The 10,290-nt window shown below is 37.8% G+C and overlaps 1 pseudogene across 1 annotated transcript; it reads right to left on the reverse strand.

The window, feature by feature from the left end:
• Nucleotides 1-1,477: 1,477 nt before the first annotated feature.
• LOC102417367 lies at nt 1,478-3,177 on the reverse strand (annotated as a pseudogene). The gene has a single exon (XR_329858.3). The product of XR_329858.3 is annotated as an RNA-binding protein 39 pseudogene (transcript).
• Between the last annotated feature and the right edge of the window lie 7,113 nt (nt 3,178-10,290).

A 10,290-nucleotide genomic window follows, 5' to 3' on the forward strand; every position in this document is an offset into this window, starting at 1 on the left:
TTGAGAGATTACCTAAAAGTAATGGTTAAAGGAAAGAAGTAAATATGAAGAGCTGGATACCAATGGGGATAAAAATAATAGGTGCTATAAGTTATTTCTGGCAATTTTTTTTTATATATTTTGGATACTTGATAATAAACTGCATGTACTAAATCCAAGTTATATTCTATTTCAGAATTATATCTCTGATGTTATAATCATTAAATAGTTATTTTAACCTACAAACAAATCATTAGGCACTAGGAGTTCTTATAAAATGAGTCCAACGGCTCAGCGCTAGTGAAAACACACTTAGTTGATGTTAAATATTGCACAGCTCATTACAAATGGCTGATGCTCTGTAACCAGTTCTTTTATAGTTTATGGTGCACATTTTAAAGTCAAGTAAGTGGTGTTTTCAGCAGTACTACATGTGTTATGAGTTGTTGAGGTTGTAAATAATTTGTAGGGCATTTATGTATTTCTAGAATTCATGTACCTCTGCTTATAAATCTATTTATTAACCCTCATAAATAATTGATGACCATATCATAAAATGAATCATTTCTAAAATTGCTTAACTGTCTGGAATTTTTCTTTGGTAATCCCATTTCTCATTTTCTTTTCATATCTCAATCAGGTATAAATAGAAGAACCTTACATGCACCTTTTCTCTTCTAATTCCCAAGTCTAAGTGTCTGTGTCATTATTCAGCTTTATGGTGAGAAGCTATGAATTCATGTCATTAATTCTCCTGTGTCACCTTCAATGAGTAATTGATTTTCTTCCCAACCCCTAGTCCATGGCAGCTTTACAAGTAATTTCTCTCTTTTCCTGCTTTTCTTCTGTTTCATCTTCTTCCTTTTCTTCTCTCTTCTTCTTCTTCCATCCCTTCTCCTTCTCCTCCTTCTTTTTAATGCACTACTTAGATACCCTACCAATTTTTTTCTACCCCTTAATATCAGGGATCTGAACATCTAATTTTGTCATATTACCAGATACTTTTCATCACAGTAACTCTTAATATTCCATGTCAAATAACATGGAAGTCTTTGAATATAGAGAAGTGAAATGTAGTAAAGAAACAAAGAATGGTAAAAGGGAAAAAAAATTAAAATGCATGAGAATTGCTTGAAAAAATTGTGAAAGCAATATTTGTTTTAGCCATTTCCTTCTGCCCTATTTTGCACCATTTTTCTTATTGAAATCCAAAATCCTCTCACCTTTAAGCTATCTACCAGGAAATCCATTAGTAAACTAATACATTTTCTTTTAATTCACTCTGCATTTATTCAACACTATTTCTTAATTTTTATCATTAGTTATTTATTCATATTTTCATATAGTCCTTGGTTAGTTTCCAAGCTACTGTGTCAAGCAGTAAGGATGGACCGGCTTCCGGCAAATTCCCCCTTTTTTATTTTTAAATGATAGCTCATGTAAATCAGCGGCCACCTCTCGGATTGGGTTGTTTAAGACTTGGAAGAAGACTGACAAGATCTAAATAAAAGATAACTCAAGATGAATTCTCAAAAGAAAAAGAGCTATGTACATAAGAGACTATATCTTCCTTCATCGTCTACTTGGGACCAGTAGTTGTGTTGGTCATAGAATCAGGAAAGAGGTTGTGATAAGTTGGAAGAGGTACATATGCTGCTGTTATCATTTTACCAGCAAACCACCTGCCATGCAATGCATTTACAGCAGCGACGGCTGCAGCAATTGATGGGCACTTCACATACACATTGCCCTGAGCTGAATTTTTGTCAACATAAATATGAATAACTCCTCCATGTTTATTACATTCTTCAATCACATCATTCTTAATCTCTGTATCCCATCCAACTTCTTCTGTTTGAGGGTTAAACATGTTAGAGAGTTGAAAACACTGTGTTGCAAGAGGTTGGACAGAGGCAGCTGCAGCTAAAGCTGAAGCTTCAGTCTGTTGGGAAAGTCTTGTTTGCAAATCTGTAACAAAAGAGAATTCTGACACAGCACCAAATGCCAAGGAGCCACTCATTTGTAGAGCTTGCTGTGCTGCTGGTGGGATCTGCAAACCTGTACCCTCTGCAAGTCTTGCCATTAATTGAAGACGACCAGTTGTTCCCAAATCAATTCCAGTCCTTTCCAGTTCATCACTGTCCAAAAAGGAGCTAGCACTGGAAGCATCAGTTCGTTCAGTAACATGACCAACTTTCATTGGCCTTCCTACTAGTTGAAATCCATTAAGTTGTTCCAAAGCCTTCTTGGCACATTCTGAATCGGAAAACGTAATAAATCCATATCCCTTGGATTGGCCTGTTTCACTATCCATCATGAGCTGGATACTTTCAATCCTTCCAAAAGGCTCAAAGATCCCCCGCAGCATATCTTCAGTTATGCTTAAGTGTAATGAGCCCACATAAAGCCTCATAGGTCCAGCACTCTCCTTTTGTAGATTGTTTGCCATTGCGGCAGCTCTGTTTTTTTCTGCCTGTGATGCCTGTACTATGATTGGCACTCCTAAAACACGTTGGCCAGTTAATCCTATTGCTAGAGGCACTGAGCTAACATCAACAAACTCCACATAAGCAATTCCCTTGGACCGTCTTGACTTTCTATCAGAAATCATCCTCACATCTCGAACCTTTCCTACTGTAGAAAAAAACTCTTCCAGATCCCTTGGCCGAATTCTTGCTGCCAGCTGCATGCAGAAAACCGTCCTTGCATCTCTTTCCTCAGGAGTTAGATTATCAATAGGTTCCCTCACGGGGCTCTTGTCTTTTCTGAATGGACTTTTGCTTCGGGAACGTCGTCTGCTTAATTTGACGCTATGAGGCAACCCAATCTTTCCTCGGATGGCACTGTTAAATTTTGGTCCGGAGTAAGGACTTCTGTAGTGGCCTCTGAATCTGCGATCTCGGCTTCTTGAGCGGCTCCGTCTCCTTTCTTTGCTTCTACTTCGCTTCCTTTCACAGCTTTTGCTCGTTTTCCTTTCTCTATCTCTGCTTCGCTTCCATTCCTTACTTTTGCTTCTTTTTCGTTCATGACTACGACTTCTGCTCTTGCTTTTTTTCCTCTTTTTGCTACGTTCTTCATGGCCATTAGCACTGCTCAACTTGTTCTCATCCTTCTTGTAAGGAGCCTCAAGCATTGCTTCAATATCAATATCATCTGCCATTTTTCTCTAAAGGCCTGCTCGGGGTTCTGGGCCCCTGTGGTGCTCCTGCTCAGAGAGGAGGGCTGCTGCAGCCGCCGTTGTCGCCGCTTGTTGCGACAGTTAAGTCTCTAGGCCGAGGTACGTCCAGCTCGGATTTCAGGCTCCAAGGGCGGATAGGCCCGAGCTAATATAAAAGAAATGATGGGATTAGGGAAGCTGCGCAGGAGTGCAGGATGGAAACTTCGGCAGTTCAGGATCCAACCCTGGGACAGTGTCCGCAGACTCCCTGAAATGGCGGCTGCTGCTTCCCCGTACTCACATTCACTAACACGAATGGGGTCCAGCCCCAGCAGGTCCAGGGGTCCCCAAAGGTGTGGACGGAGTCGGCAAAGAAGGAATGACACAGAGACAGCGTTCAGTTGATCAGCAGCCTAGCCAGGATCTCCAGCCAAGTTCTGGTGTTTATTGTCTTGTTACATCTGTATTTATACCAGTTGATTTTAATCCTGTCAATTTCTATTCCAAAGGTTAGGGTGTTTCTTATCTCCATTCCAGGGAGTAAAGATTATGTAGCTTAAGGGTGATTGTTTGTAGTTAAAATGATTAACTACCCGCCTGGCATTTAGTTACGGGGTTTTGTTCCCTCCCTAACTTCAGGGAAAAATCCCTACCTGGGGAAACAACCTTTCTGGGAGAGGTGACCAGGTCAAAACACATAGTGCCAAGAAGGTGAGCAAACATATTAAGAACAGTATGCCATATACGCCAGGTCCCTTGAAACATATGCTGTGCAGATGTTTCTTCCCTGCAGCGACTGTGTCAAGCAGCAAGGATGGACTGGCTTCCGGCAACTGAGTTGACAGAAACACATTATCTGGGACCACTGGGTTGACAGGAATACATTATGTAGAGCCTTTGGGCCTTGAGACCACTGAGTTGCCAAGGATTCATGATATAGAGCCATTGAGGCAATTTAGAGTAATTGTGCTGTCCTGGTCTTGGGACCACTGAGTCAACTGGAACTCACTATCTGTGGCCACTGTGCTGGGCTGCATATCTCGTGCTTTGGCCAGACAGGTCATTCTGTGCTGTCTGTTCCTAAAACACATAGATAGGAAGGTACTGACATCAGGCCAGGCCTTGAGATATGGTCTCATGGCCCCTTCCCAGCACGCAGGCCTCCTTTCTCTGAAGGCCCGGAAGTCTCATTCCAAATTTGGGAGACAAAGGACTGGAAAAAGTATAAATAAAGAGAGTTTCCTCCATATTGGGGGGCCCAGAATTTGAAAGACACATTTTTCTCTGGGCCTCCACAGAATTTAATAATAAAATGTAACTCCTGTAGTAGTCTGGGCTGCAGTTCAGCCTTTGCTTCGGCAGGGTGCTGTAACTGTAGTCAGCTGGCCAGCTTAATAAAGGCTCTTAAATTTAAATTCTGAGTTGGTGGTCTATCTCGCTGAGTGAACCCATAACAGCCACTAAAACAATTTAGGATAATTGTGCTGTCCTGTTTCCCAGGTACAGAAGAATGTGCTTCCTAAGACCAGTATGACCACTACAAATGGGATTTCACATTACAATCAATAGGGTATTTAATCGAATGGGATGATTTATATAACTCAGAAAACCAAAATAACTTTTCTATTGTTAAACAAAGCAAATAAGTACAGAAGCCAAACAGCAGGGTTAGAGTTAAACTATAGTTTTTACCTGAAATGATTGCTACCATACTTCAATATGATAACACTTGTTTGTAATTTGAGGATTTGACCCAAATGACACTCATTTCCTCAGATTGTATGAATCCAATTAGTTGTATAAATTTATTATTTGTCCTGATGATATTTGTACAAGGATTTCATTATAGTACTGCAAAAGAGATTCATTTTTTTAAAATGTGAATTTTTTTGAAATTATGATATTTTGCTTTCTCTATAAATTATGGATATCTTGTTTTTATATAAGACTTACTGATAAAGATACTAGTGAACATTTCTGACATAAAAATTTACTCTGAGACAAATTTTTTAAAGCATGCTAATTTAGTAATTCTACTTCAAGCATGTATTTTGTTTGCCACCCACTTCCCATTGATATTTTTTATCTTTATTGTTGAAAGTATTTCAGATATCCCCTTCTCCCCCCCCCCCCACTGACCACCTCCACCCTACTCTGTGCCCTCAGGCCTCACCACACTATAGTCTGTGTCCATGGGAAATTCAAATATGCATATATGTTCTTCGGTTAATCTCTTCCCACCCCATTCCCACTTCCCTCTCAGATTCATCAGTCTGTTCCTTGCTTCCATGTCTCTGGACCTATTTTGTTTGTCAGTTTATTTTGTTTATCAGGTGCCACATATACATGAGATTGTGTTGTAACAGAAGACCAAAGAAATACCTCTGGGAATAATTTCCAAATCAGAGTGAAGAAACATGCCGAGAGCCTGTCTATATATGTCCTGCTGGGGTCTTTGTCTTGCAGATATGCCCCCTGCCCCCTTCGTGGCCCTGCTGGAAGGCCCCCAGGTGTCAGGCCACATCCGATGGTCCATCCTGGCACCCGCATAACAACTCTCCCCTCCCAGGGTTGTGCATTGTTCACAGTTCCATGGCCTCTGCATTTAGATAACAAGTTCTGCAAGACCAGTTTCCTCCTCACTCCCATAGAGTGGGCTCCATTTTCATTTTGTTGACGATTTCTTTTGCTGTGCAAAATCTTTTTATTTTGATGTAGTCCCACTTGTTTATTTTCTCTTTTGTATTCTTTGCCCTAAGAGATGTATCAGCACACATATTGCTACAAGAAATGTCTGAGATTTTGCTGCCTATGGTTTCTTCTGGGATTTTTACAGGATGAAATCAAGAACTGGTTCTTTGAAAAGATAAACAAGATACAAACTCACTAAGATACAAAGAGAGAGGACCCAGATAAATAAAATCAGAAATGAAAGAGGTTATACATCAAGTAACACCACAGAAATACAAAGGATTGTAACAAAATATTACATCAACTATATGCCTACAAATTGGACAACCTGGGTGAAATGGACAAATTCATAGAAAAAATACAACCTTCCAAAACTCAATCAGGAAGAATCAGAAAACCTGAGTAGGCCAATAACTACTGGTGAAATTGAAGCAATAATAATAATTTAAAAAAAAAACCTCCCAGCAAAAAAATGCCTTGGTCCAAACCAATTCACATTTGAGCTTTATCAAATATTCAAAGAAGAATTAACACCTATCCTCTTCAAACTATTCCAAAAAATTCAAGAGGAAGAAGCACTTCCAAACTCTTTCTATGAGGCCAGCATTGCCCTAACTCCAAAACCAGATAAAGACATGACAAAGAAAGAGAATTACAGGCCAATATCCCTAATGAACATAGATGCTAAAATCTTCAACAAAATATTAGCAAACAGATCCAGCAATACATTAAAAATATCACACACCAGGACTAAGTGGGATTTATCCCAGGGTTGCAAGGCTGATGCAAACTCATAAGATCTTATCAATAGATTCCGAATAAGCATTCAACAAAAGCCAGCACCCATTTTTTGATAAAAACTCTCAGCAAAATGGGAATAGAAAGAACATACTTCAACATAAAAAAGGCCACATATGACAAACCTAAAGCCAACATCATATTCAATGGGCAAAAACTGAAAGTGTTTCCCTTAACAATAGGAACAAGACAGGATTGTCCCCTTTCAACACTCTTATTCAACATAGTACTGGAAGTGCTAGCCACAGCTCTCAGACAAGAAGAAAAGATGAAAGGCATCCAAATTGAAAAGAAGGAAGTGAAACTATCATTATTTGCAGATGACATAGTATTGTACATAGAAAACCCTAAATATTTCACCAGAAACTACTAGACTTAATCAATGAATTCAGCAAAGTAGCACGATATAAAATTAACACCCAGAAATTGATGGCATTTTTATATACCAATAATGAACTCTCAAAAAGAGAAACTAAAAAAGCAATACCATTGACCATTTCAACAACAGCAACAACAATAAACAAGATACCTAGGAATAAACTTAATCAAGGAGGTAAAAGACTTGTACTCAGAAAACTACAGGACATTGAAAAAAGAAATAAGGAAGCTACAAACAAATGGAAGAATATACAGTGTTCATGGATCAGTAGAATTAGCATCATTAAAATGTCCATTCTACTCAAAGTAATCTATAGATGCCACACAAAACCTATTAAAATATCAATGGCATATTTCACAGATCTAGAACAAATACTGCAAAAATTTATACAGAACCAAAATAAGACCCCGAATAGCCACAGCAATCTTGAGAAAGAAGAACAAAGTAGGAGAGAGTATAATATAGATATCAAATTATATTACAAAGCCATTGTAATCAAAACAGCCTGGTACTGTCACAAGAACAGGCATATAGATCAATAGAACAGAGACCCCAGAAATAGACCCAAGCCATTATGCTCAATTAATATTTGACAAATGAAACAAGAGCATACAATGGAGTAAAGACAGTCTCTTCAATAAATGATGTTGGGAAAATTGGACAGTACATACAAAAAAATCAAACTAGACCACCAACTTACACCATCGACAAGAATAAATTCAAAATGGATAAAAGATTTCGATGTAAATCATGAAACCCACTGATCTTACTAACAAAAGCCAAAACATTTATTGAGAATTTGCTATGTCTAAGGCAATGCGATATTTACACGAATTCTTGTTTTAATAAAGTACATTCTCTTATAATTACCATTTTGTAAAATGAGAATATAGAACATAATAAATGGTTTGTCTGTAAACAGAAACTAGTAAAATGAGAAGCTGGAATAATACACACAGCTTGATTAGAGATTTTATTTATTTTTAACTTTTATTTTATTATTCCTTTTTACTTTGCTGACATTTGAAATTTTATTATATTCTTTACTTCACATCGAATTTGTTATTACTTTTCTTAGTAAGAAAGTATTAGAAAACAGATGTTCCCAAATATGTCTTAAGTAAGAAAATATCTTTATTGTATGTGAAGACACATCCATTTTTAATTCATATCAAATATGTTATTGTTTTTCTTAAGAAGACTCAGATATGTTTCTTTTTACAAGCTAATGTTCCTCATTAAACTCAATTGGTAATAGAAGGTAGGTCCATTCCATTGCCACCATCTGATACTATGGTAACTGAAACACAAGAGCTTCCATTTATTTTGGTAACTGGTTAAAACTTAATTATTTAGAAAGGGATTTTTACTAAAAAAAAATGACTAATGTTGGCTGAGTAGACAGTATAGAAACATCCAAATAAAAAATTCTATAACTGCTCAATTGTAACTTTTTCTAACAAAAATTACCTTTTATATCTGAAATCATTAGGAAAGGAAAATGTTATGTTGGTTTTCAAACTGTTTTCATGAGGCCTCAAGCGAAAGCCAATGAAATAGGGAGAGTCTCACTCAGGTTGAGATCTGAGTTATTTTACCTCACACCGAGAAGAATAGCTTCACATTAATTGGGTTAATAAGCATTTACTAACTCCTTTCAGAATGTCATATGTTACTCACCTTTTTCAACATTAAAAAAATAATACGCCCTGACCGGTTTGGCTCAGTGGATAGAGCGTCGGCCTGCGGACTGAAGGGTCCCGGGTTCGATTCCGGTCAAGGGCATGTACCTGGGTTGCAGGCACATCCCCAGTGGGGGGTGTGCAGGAGGCAGCTGATCGATGTTTCTCTCTCATCGATGTTTCTGACTCTCTATCCCTCTCCCTTCCTCTCTGTAAAAAAATCAATAAAATATATTAAAAAAAAATAATAATACTTTGCCATTTTTGCATGGTTCATGATACATGGTCCATATTTTATTTTAATATCATTGTTATTTATACATTCTTTCCATCAGTGCACTTTTAGAATCAAAATGACTGAGTTAAAATGTAATTTAAAATTTCTTCATTGTTAAAACTGCTACAGAGTGATCAACTGATTGAGTGATGGAGTTATGAGCATGCTCACATGCTCCTCAATAACTGTACACATGCTCACGATATAAGCACTCAAGGTTTCTGAGAGAATTGTGTTTACAAGTGAAATCTTTAAAGTAGTTAATTTATTTATGTATTGGAAAATGGAATGGAATCTGACTTATCACAGTTTTCAATGGTGTGAATTTGCTGGAATAACTCTGAAGTTCACTGGTTGAAAAATGATGATCCAGGTCGTCTACACAAATGAGGAAACTGAGGCTCACAAAGGTTAATTACATTTTCAAAAAAAATACCGCCCTACAGAGCTAAGCCATAAGTAAATTATTTATAATAGTATTCAAAGCATATAAAAACAATTTTAATTTAAAACCACAGAAGTAATTTGCCCAGACTTGTCAAAACATAGGAATACAAGAAAGCAATGGTTAGAGACTTTATTGAAATGCCTGAGTTCATTAAAACCTGCTGGCCCAAAAGGTACACTCCACACAATTGCTCTGCCTTTTCTTCAAGTAACTGTGTTTTACACTAAAGTGTTTCTTTATAATCACTTCCTTCTTGGAATCTTCCTCAGTGTCTGCTTCCTAAACTAATCTAGCAGTTTAGATCTGCACAGGAAATAAATGAAGACCTCATATAATGCTATCTTGAAACATTTATTTTTACTTGCTTCTGAGTACAATAGGATATAAATGTCTAAATTCATGATTGTTCTAAAAAAAAGGTTATTTTATTCTCACGTGTGGAATATGGGTTTGTGAAACAGTCTGTGCCTATCTCCGTGGGAAGAGGCTGGGAAAGTTATGGAGAGAATCTGAAGTTTTGAGGTATGACACCTGCCTCGTGCCGTCCAAAAGTTCTGTGGACTTGAAGCTTGTAGGCAGGTACTCACTGTCATACATAGGGAGTAAGTAAGGGTCAGGGCATCAGGAATGTGAGTCAGGGAACCAAAGACCCATCTCTTAAGAATCCTGAAAATAAGAAACATAGTAATGCAGACATTACTGTAGGATTCAGCAACCATACGGAGGAGAGACAACGAGCTATGAGAGGAAACAATGTAACATGGAGGCCTTCTTCTTGCTCTTCATCCCCAACCAGGTAAAAGGCATTTGAAGAACAGAGAAGGGCTGGGACTCTGCTGGTCTTCATCCACAGTGCATTGCACTTTCTCCTCTTTCTTG

This window comes from Myotis lucifugus, unplaced genomic scaffold (assembly GCF_000147115.1).
Source record: "Myotis lucifugus unplaced genomic scaffold, Myoluc2.0 scaffold_32, whole genome shotgun sequence".
Taxonomy (NCBI): Eukaryota; Metazoa; Chordata; class Mammalia; order Chiroptera; family Vespertilionidae; genus Myotis; species Myotis lucifugus.